At 38.7% G+C, this 10,514-nt stretch overlaps 1 pseudogene; it reads right to left on the bottom strand.

Annotated features, from left to right (window-relative positions):
• Nucleotides 1-6,964: 6,964 nt before the first annotated feature.
• Nucleotides 6,965-7,083, bottom strand: LOC118608245 (annotated as a pseudogene).
• Nucleotides 7,084-10,514: the final 3,431 nt, after the last annotated feature.

Genomic DNA, 10,514 nt, shown 5'->3' with positions numbered 1-10,514 from the left:
TCGCTAGACCACCTTTGGAAGAGGTTAAATTACCTTTTAATCAGCGTATGGAAGAACAAAGCTTCTGTTCCATCATGGCATAGCAGCCTTGCTAATTTGACATCTTATAAAAGCCAAGGCAGCTCTCACTACACCTGTGTGATATAGCCAGGATTATTTCCAGAGAGGCAGAAGACAGGAAAGGAGGGTTTCTGTGGCTGTTATCCCAACTGGCATAATTGATGTGGGTGCAGTGGGTTATAGCTAATGGTCTGTGTTTAATTATGGAGGCAGTGACACAGGCTTCCAGAATGATAAGGCACTAACCAGATGATGTAGCACTTTCTCAGTGATAAGCTCGTTGGCTAGGGTCAGTATAATAGCAAGGTGGTCTAAATTTCATGTTTCTCCGGGGATGTGGGCTTGGTCCCTGAGAGGCAGAGGGCTATATTTATTAGATGTGTTCAAATCCACACAAACAGGGTCTCCTGGGAGCACAGCCCCAAATGAAAGTGCTTTGAAATCCACCACTCTAGGAATTAATTCCCCATTTAAAAACCAGGATAATTTACATTGATATGTGTCTAAAACTCATCAACCACAGTAAAAATATTGGACTTTTCATCTGATCTTATTCCTCAGAGCAATGAAACAACAAAGAAACTATCCTTTATCCACTAACTTGAAAAATAATGACACTAGCTGTTGTTGAACTGCATATCATCACCTATAGGTGATAATGGATATAACCATTATCAACGTTTAGCAATAGACCTTTGGGTTGTAGCTGGATACACAGCTGGCCAGCTAGAGACTACAATTCTCAGCCTCTGTGGCAGCAGTGTGAGACCATGTGACTCAGTTTTAACCAATAAGAAGGGAACAGAAGTGATGTAATGCTTAGGTCATGCTCCTAAAGACAACTACTTTCCTCCACTGATTCCTTCCTCTTCTTGTGAGTAAGAATAAGGTTGTGGTGGGTGATGGTTCAGTTTCAATTTTGAAGGTAAGGAAGACACCCATTGGGATAATAGAGCAATAAGAGAGAAGGAACCTGGGTCCCTACATGACCTTGGCAAGCAAGTCATCCTACTTCCATCAGTTGCCTACAAGCTTGGATTTTACCTTGACCTTTTACAGAGAACTAGATCTATCTTGTTTGAGCCGCTGTTATTTTGATCTGCGTCAAAACAAATACAGTGATTTACATTGGTAAAGTGACTTCCAGTTTGCAAAGCACTTTTATGTATTTTATCTCTTAGCTGTACAACACAAGCAGGTGAAATAGACAGGCGAAGGAGTGGCTAGAGCATCTACTTGGCAGGGGAGGAAACTGAGGCTCAGAGAGGCCATACCTTTTGTCCTCAGTCACATACCTATGCAGACACGGAAACGCATCTTAAACTCAAGTATTTGGACTGCTATTCCAGTGCTCTTTTTACTGTAATATTGCCTCTTTGTCTTTGTAAATCTCAAGACAAGGCCCCATGTGTGCGTGAGAGGGAAATTTCCATTAATCAAAACCCTTGCTATTTTGATGTCTTAAGCTCCCACATCCAGCTCTTCTCTTCTCCTTTTCACCTGCTACAAACCATCCTCCAAAACAACAAAAATGCAAAGATCCATTAAGTACAGTTTTAAAAAACAGTTGATAGCCTTGCTTAAGATCATAACTTCCGAAGGTTGGGGAGGGAAGAGGGAGTTGCAGTGGAAGGAGTATTTTATCAATGACATTACTTATAATAATTTTTCTTTTTCAACTACAGTTGACATACCATAATATATTAGTTTCAGGTGTGCAGCATAGACATTTATGTAACTTACAAAGTGATCACTGGATCAATCTAGTACTCATCTGATATCATGCATACTTATTACAATATTTCAATGACGTTGTTTCAAATTGCCAACACATAGCATAATAAAATGCAGAACTACTTTTATTATTGTTTTTAAATTCTCTACAGGCAATGAACCCATTATTACCTATATCCCCTTTTTACCTGTACCCTGGGTGGACCACTTACATCACCCCCCCCACTTAGTACGCCACAAAATAATAGTAATAAAGAAAGGCAAAATAATAAATTGTCAAATCCAATTAACTTTTGCCTTGCTCTCTTTGATATGTATACAAGTCCAGGAAATGGCTTGGATTTTTTTCTTTTTCTTTTCTTTTTTCTTTTCTCTTTTTCTTTTTCCTTTTTCTTTTTATTTACTTATTATTTTTTTAATGGTGACATTGGTTAACAAAATCTGGTAAGTTTCAGCTGTACATTTTAACAGCAAGGCATATATATATTTACACTGTGTGTTCACCTCTTATAGTTAGATTTCTTTCTGTCACCACATATTTGACCCCATTTACCCCATCAACCTCCCTACTCTCCACTCCCTCCTCCTCCCCCACCCCCTACCCTCTGGTAACCACTAGTCTATAGTCCATGTCCATGAGTCTCTGTTTGTCCTGTTCATTTCTTGCTTTTAGGTTTATATCCCACATATAAGTGATATCATGTGATTTGCAACTTTTTCTGTCTGGCTTATTTCGCTTAGCATGATTATCTCGAGGTGGCTGGGATGTTTGGTATCAATTGTTTTCTGTTACATTTAGAAGCGCTTCTGTAATGAAAAGGAAAATTGTCTGTTTCCTTGGATTTTCCCTTCTGTCTTATATCCATGGTTACAAGAGTTTGTTCTGTGCATTTTTTTAAAGCTGGCGTCTTGCCTAACTCAAATCGATTATGAAGGTTGGGAAGGACAGTTGAGATCTGTAGCTTGATTCCCGAGTGAGTTGGTTGTTTAGAAAGATAGCAGCGACAGCCGAAACAGCCTGCAGACAGGAAGGCAAGTCTGAAGAGTCCCTTGTTCATTACAGAGCCACTGAAGGACTCACTAAGTTGGGCTATTTCCCGGAGGAGTACAGAAAGGTAAATTCTCACGTGCCTGGGAGAAATTAGCAAAAAGTTTCTTTCCTCAAAGGCTCTACAGAAGGAGTTGCCAAATTAAATGCAGGACACCAGTTACATGTGCATTTCAGATAAGCAATACATACTTTTTTAGTATAAATGTGGTCCAAAACATTGCAGGGGACATACTTATACTAAAAACATGGGATGCTCAGTTGTATTTGCATTTCAAATAAGCAAGGAATAAAATTTAGATATAAGTATGTCCCAAATATTTCATAGAACATGCTTATTCCTAAATAGTATTCCCTGTTTATCTAAAATGCAAATTTTAACAGGGCATACTGTTTTTTTTATTTGCTAACTCTGGCAGCCCTACTTATATCTCTTAAAGGATTATATAGGCTGTTTGGTTTTATTTATTGGTGGAGTGGGGATATATGGGGGTGGGGGGAGAAGATCAAGGGGAAGGAGATTGGACTGGATGACAGGAGGCTGGCATCTGAGTCCTGCTTTTTCAGAAACTAACTGGCTGTGTGAAGTTGGACAAAGCATTTCACCTGTCTGAGCTTTAGCATCATAAAAGGATGAGATTAAATGGTCCTTCTAAGGATAAACTGATTCTACAGTCTTATGTCCTTCCCTGTGCTACAAATATTAAGACAAAATTTATTTTCCACAGAGATTGACACTGTCCAATAAAAAGTAAAATGCAAGCCACATGTGTAATTTTAGATTTTCTAGCAGCCACATTATAAAAGGAAAAAGAAACAACTGAACTTAATTTCAATAATATAGTTTATTTAATCAATTATATTAAAATAGTATCATCTTAATATGTAATCAATATAAAATTATTAATGAGATAACTGACATTCTTTTTTTGTATGTCTTTAAAATCTACTGTGAATCCTTATAACACATCTAAATTTGGACTAACCACATTTAAGTTATCAATAATCATGTGTGGCTATTGTACAGCATAGTTATAGGCTAAATAAATAACCAGATAAATAAATACATTTTAGAAAGTTAGACAAATTCAGAAATCAGATCTGTGGCAGGTTGTGGAGAAGAACTAGGCTATTGAGAAACATATTCATGGGCTTTTAAAAATTAATATACAATTGATTCTTATTATCCATAGATTCAGTACCTGTGAATTCGCCTACTTGTTAAAATTTATCTTTAATCCCAAAATCAATACTCGAGGCACGTTTGTGGTCATTCATGAACAAGGTATGTGCAAAGGGTGAACATTTCCAGTTGTCCAACATGCGTGTTCCCAGCTGAGGATGAACAAGGCAATGCTCTGTCCTCTTGTTCCAGCTCTCACACTATAAACAAGTGTCCTTTCTGTGGTCTGTTTGTGCCACATTGTATGCCTTTTGTGGATAATTTCATTGTTTAAAATGGCACCCGAGCATATTGTTGAAGTGCTGTCTAATGTTCCTAAGAGCAAGAATGCTGAGATGTGCCTTATGGAGAAATTACCTGTTCTTAGATAAACTTCTTTCAGTCATGAGGTAGAGCCATTCGCCAGGAATTCAATATTCATGAAATAATAATACATATTAAATAAGATATCTTTAAATAGAAACACACGTAAAATAAGGTTAGGTACTGATCCAAAAGTGTTGTGACCAGAGGCTCACAGCTAGGGGTTGTGGCTCAACATTCACTAATTCAGAGTTCACAGTGAGTTTATAGAATATAAGTATCATGAATAATGAGAATTCACTATATTGTATTTTTTAGAATAGTTTTAGATTTACAGAAAAGTTGGGCAGGTAGTACAAAGAGTTTTCCACTTTCTCTATTATTGACACCTTACATTAATGCAATATATTTGTTACAATTCATGAACCAATATCAATACATTATTATTAACTAAAGTCCACAATTTATTCAGATTTCCTGAGCTTTTACTTAATGTCCTTTTCTGGATAACAGGATCCCACATTACATTTCGTTCTGATGTCTCCTTAGGCTCCTCTTGGCTGTGACAGTTTCTCAGATTTTCCTTGTTTTCATTGACCTTGGCAGGTTTGAGGAGGACTGGTCAGGTGTATTGCACATGCCTGCCCCCCCCCCCCGCCCCGCCGCCACACACACCATTGGGATTTGTCTGATATTTTCTTATGATTGGATAGGAGTTATGGGTTTTGAGAGGAAGATCACAGAGATAAAGTGTCATTTTTGTAGTATCATATCAAGGGTCCGTACTATCAACATGATTGATGACTGTCAGCATTGGCCTTCATCACCTGGCTGAAGTAATTTGTTAGGTCTCTCCACTGTAAAGTTAGTCTTTTTTCCCCTTTTCCATACTGTCCACCTTAGAAGGAAGTCACTATGCACAGCCCACACCTAAGGAATGAGGAGTTGTACTCCACCTCCCTGAGGGTATCTGTATAATTTACTCAGAATTCTTCTGCACAGCAGATTTGTCTCTTCTCCCCTATTTATTAAGATAGTCAATTATTTATTTATATCAGTAGGGACTCAGGGATATTTATTTTTACTTTTAATTATAATCCAATACTACTTTATATATATATTTTTTGCACAAGTTATTCCAGCTTTGACCATCGAGAGTTCTTTCATTTGACTCCTATGACCACTTGACATACCCCTGTTAATGTGGGGTGTGTGTGTGTGTGTGTGTGTGTGTGTGGTGTGCGCACACATTTCCTTAATTTCTGGCAGTAGACGATAGTCCAGGCTCATCTCGTATATTTCCTGCTCCCAATTCTAGAATAAACCATTTCTCCACTGGAGAATGGTGTGAGAAACAAGAATCTGGGCACTAGGTTTGTTCATTGTTACTGGAGTGTTGTTTCTTTTGGCCCTCTCAGCTGACAGAGCAAAGAAATATATGTGTCTGTACTAACCCATACATATATACATATCTATTTACATATGTCTGTCTGTCTGTGTGTCTATCTATCTATCTATCTATCTAATCTATCACCTATCTATCATCCATCTATCATCTATATCTATATTAAGCTAAACATTAGTTCATACTGATGTCTACAACTAATCTATTACCACATGGATCCTTCCAGCCTCCTCCCCTTGCTGATCTGTAAATTTCCATTCAACAGTGAAAAAGCTGGCTCCCACCATCTGTCATCCATTTACTTAATTGTTCAATTCCAGTTTACATGAATAAAGGTATTAGCTATATACAACCATCATAGGCTTTTATAAAATAAATTTATTTCCATTATAAAACTAATGCATGTTTAACAAAGAAAATTGGAAAATTAGATACAAATTGGGAAAGAGCATCAAAAGTAGGACCCATTATCCAAACATATTTAAGATTAATACTGCTATTTAGGGTTATTTCCTTCCTCTGTGCCTTCTCACCGGCCCTTTAAACCAGCCAAACTCCCCAACACCCCCTTAAACTACTAGTGTCCATCTCTTAGGACCCTTTCTGTCTCTCCCTGAATGACTCTAACTCCAGTCTTCACACCCAGAAGCTGACCTGCTCTGTAGCCTTTAAACTTGATGCTTTACTTGGCTGCCCTGGATTTGGTTGTCGGGCATCCCAGGGACACTGGCATAGCCTTACTTCTCTAGAAATGGGAGACTGATTTGGCTCAGACTCTATTCCCTAACCCCAAAGTCCAAAGATCCAACTCCAGCTTAGGTCTTTTTTTCTGGTCTCTTTTCTAGTATAACGTTTTTGTTATTTTTTCAATTATAGTCACATTTTAGATATGATTTTGAATACTGCTTTTTCCTTCTTAACATTATATCATCATAAGCATATTTCATGTCATTGCAGTTTTTCTAATCACTATTTTCCTGTGTAAGTTTTAACAACAGGATTTGCCACGTTTTAAAAAAAATATATCCTATTAGAACCCTGAGCAGCTCCTATTTCCAGCTATTATAAATCACTCTGAAATGACAACTTTGTACCTTATAACCTTTTCTGTATTTAGAGCAAATAAGGCACATTAGAATATATTTTAGATTCATCTCCCCAAAATTGAGTGAGTCAAATTTCATTTCAAATTCTTAATGTACATTAGTAAATTTCTTTTTCTTTTTTTTAACACCTATAGCACCTGGTCCTCCTAGGTGGTCTCCAATCCAAGTACTAACCAAGCCTGACCCTGCTTAGCTTCTGAGATCAGATGGGATCAGGCTTGTTCAGGGCGGTATGGCTGTAGACAGTAAATTTCTTAAACATGTGTAGTACTAATTCAACTTAGGCTGAGTGTCAAAGTAGATGCCTCTGGCCTCCCACTCCCCAGCCCCAGAGGGCTACCTTTTGGTATTCCTGAGAGAAACAGAAAGGACCCCGTATCTGACCCAGTGAGGCAATTCTTTGCTTTTCTTTATATTATGACACAAATTCATATATACTACAGACAAATCAGGGCCTCAAACTATTGTAATATCAATAGTTAACATTTATTGAGGGCTTCCTAAGTGTCAGGCACTCTTTCAACAGCTTTACCTGTATAAAATAATTTAATTCTCATAATATTAAGAGGTAGCCATCTGGTGGTCTTCATTTATAGATGGAGATACTGAGGCATAGAGGCATAAGTAACTTGCCCAAGATCACTTGGTTTGTAAGTGGTAGAGACAGGGTCTGAACTCAGACAGTCTAATGCCAGAAGCTATTCTCTTGGTGTTCCCACTGTGGCTGTGTGAGATGGAAACTGTTAATAAAACAATGGCCTCATTGCTGTTGATTATCTCCCAATACCAGCATAATAAAGGGCACTCCCATGTCATATTTTATGTGTCCTTTTTTTTTAAGTTTCCATTATAGAAAAACGTGTCTTATTTAAATGGGTCAGAGAACGCTATGAATAAAGGTCACTTTCTTTATTGCCAAGTTTTCCAAATGAGAAATTTGCATTTCTGATGCTAAAAACTATCACAGATACAGGTGGCAGGCCAATGTTTCAGCAAATAAAGAAGTGTAGAGTGCCAAGCTGAGCTCAGCAACTGAAATCTAGGCTTTCCTTGTTCTTCCATGACCAATCTTTCCCCACTGCCTCAGGGATTCCTAAAAACAATCTTGAAAAAGGTACATGGCTCTAGAAAATGTGTTCTTATTTATAAAATGATTAGTTTCTTATTAGTTCCTTTCTGCATGTAATGTGTAGGAATTGTCCTTCTTAAACACATAGGGAGTTCTGATTGCTGTGGCCTTTAGTAGCTAGACAAAGCAAGAGATGATTTAAAAAAATGGCCTTTGAAAAGGTCGAGATCCCCTCCACCATCCCTGCTATGACTATATTAGTTATAGCAACATTAGAATCTCAGTAGATGAACCCGCCAGCCATTTATTTCTCAGTAATGTTAAGTCTAATACCAGGACTCTTGTTTAACAGGTGACCTTCCACAGCCTCTCAGGGGCCCAAGCTTAAGCTAGGCCCTCAAGTCAATAGCTGAAGAAAGAGAACCTGAAGAAGGTACACTTGCTTCTGAACCACCTTGGCCCAGCAGCTAAAAGTGTATTTCCACTCCCATTCCACTGGTAACAAGCAGTCAAATGGCCAGCTCCCAAGGCCCTGGGAAATGGACTCTCTGGCCGGGCAGCTGCTTTCCAGCCACAGCTTTACCTTATGGAGAGGAAGGCCAGTTCTGGTGGTCATTGAGTCATCTCTGTCCTGAGAACCTTAGATGGAACAGGTTCTGATTTCTCAGAATGCTAACAGGAGCAAGAAGGGTGGCGGCAGACGCCCTATGGAAAGGTAGGGCACCAACCCCATACTCTCTGATGATATGCATTTCATGTCTACAGACTGTCACTGGCCACTGAAGTCAGGGGAGAGCTATCTTTTCATGTACCAGGCACAGAGATCCTGGGAGAAATCATGGTCCTAGGTGGTTTGACCACAAAGTGAGCAGAAAATAAGAAAGGTTAATGTGACATATAAAACAAGTGCATAGAAGTGGGTATGTGGGATAGTTGATCCACAGGCATTGACTTAGTTAAGCAACATAAAAAAACTTTCTAATATATGAGAAAAAAACAAAAAACCAGATGTTCTCTAACTGCATAGCCTCGTGCGTGATACTTGACCACTCTGGGGCAGTGCATATGCAAAAATGATGCTATTGGCCCAAACGTTTCAAAAGTGTCTTCTATGATCTTATGATCTATTAACTACAGAATGGGAATGAGCACTTCCAGAACCCTCGGAAAAGCCTCTCACTATATATCTTGATATGGCTGGTAGTTACACAGATGTGTTTACTTTATAAAAATTCAATGAGCTGTACACATAGGATTGGTGCACTTGTCTTTATGCATGTTATTCTTCCATTTTAAAAGTTTACAAAGAAAAAAAAGCCTGTCACCTTATTCACCCCTCTTCAAATATGGAGCCTAACACAGTGCTCAAAGTTTAAGAGTCATAGAAATGGCAGAGCCTGAGAAGGAAGCCACATAGCCATGACCTGCCAATGAAGAGCAACCCCCAACACCATTTCTGCTCCCTTGAGGCCACCCATGTTGCCATTCTTGCTTTTATTTCTAGATGTGAGCAAAAGATGAAGAGTACTGTTACCTTTATTTAATCTCTCAGTTCTCTCATCCACAAACCATGGATAATCATAATGCCTACTTCTCAGCATTTTGTGGAGATTAAATTAATTAATACATGTAAAACACTTAGAATAGTACCTCCCACATACTAAATGTTCAATAAATATTTGTCAAATTAATGGTGAGGAAGATGATTATTTTTACATGTGTTTTTAGGCCCACAAGACCCAATGCAACCAGAGTGACTCTCTGTTATTTTCAAACAAAAGAGCCTAATTATTTCAACTGGTACTTTAAATTCAAAAATATGTAGATCAATATTAATTCCACTCTGGCCTTTCCTCCACTCATAACTTTGCTTCTAAACACAGTCCAGTTTTATCCATTGGGACTATCTTTTAAAATGGTTGATTGTGTAGTATCATGACTATTAGTGGCTTCACCATCTTATAAGGGCAGGCTGTGGATGCTTTACACACCCGGGAACTTGTGGCAAGCTAGAAACATAGGAACCTTGCAGCAAGGCTGATCTCAACAGTAAAGAATGAAGACATGCTAGGTATATGGATGTGAACTTGGAATGCAAAAATAACTTTTAAGATGAGTGGTAAACTAGAAAACATATGCTCAGTTGATACAGTATTCTAATATATGTCCTTCTCAGCTGAAACCTTGACATCATGAAGACTCCCAAAACACCAAGTTGCCAGGACCTCTGGGAGAAGATAATTGTCCTAGCCTGGTTTCCTCCAGAGGCCCACTTGAAAACAAGGACTCGAGTATGTGTGGCTGATTTGAGAGCTGGTCTAAGGAAATAGTGGCGGGGAGCAGGAAAGTGAAACAAGGAAGAGTATGCAGCCAGTGAAGAGTGTGGTATCAAGCCAATTGATCACTGTGGGCAACTGGCACTCATTCCCCAGCATTTCCAGCCTGCTGCGTGGGAGGGCAGTGCAGACTTCAGAGCCAGAAAAGGCAAATAAATGCAGATTCTGGCAAGTGGAAGCCAGGTTGGAAGGTATTGAAGTGGTAAGGACAAGGGGACACAGCAAAACCCTGACAGTGTCTGCTACAATAGCCCAGGCATCCTTTAAAGA

The sequence above is a fragment of the Rousettus aegyptiacus genome, unplaced genomic scaffold, assembly GCF_014176215.1.
Source record: "Rousettus aegyptiacus isolate mRouAeg1 unplaced genomic scaffold, mRouAeg1.p scaffold_m13_p_9, whole genome shotgun sequence".
Lineage (NCBI taxonomy): Eukaryota > Metazoa > Chordata > Mammalia > Chiroptera > Pteropodidae > Rousettus > Rousettus aegyptiacus.
Note: the sequence above shows the minus strand (reverse complement) of the source record. Positions and strands in the feature narration are given on the sequence as shown.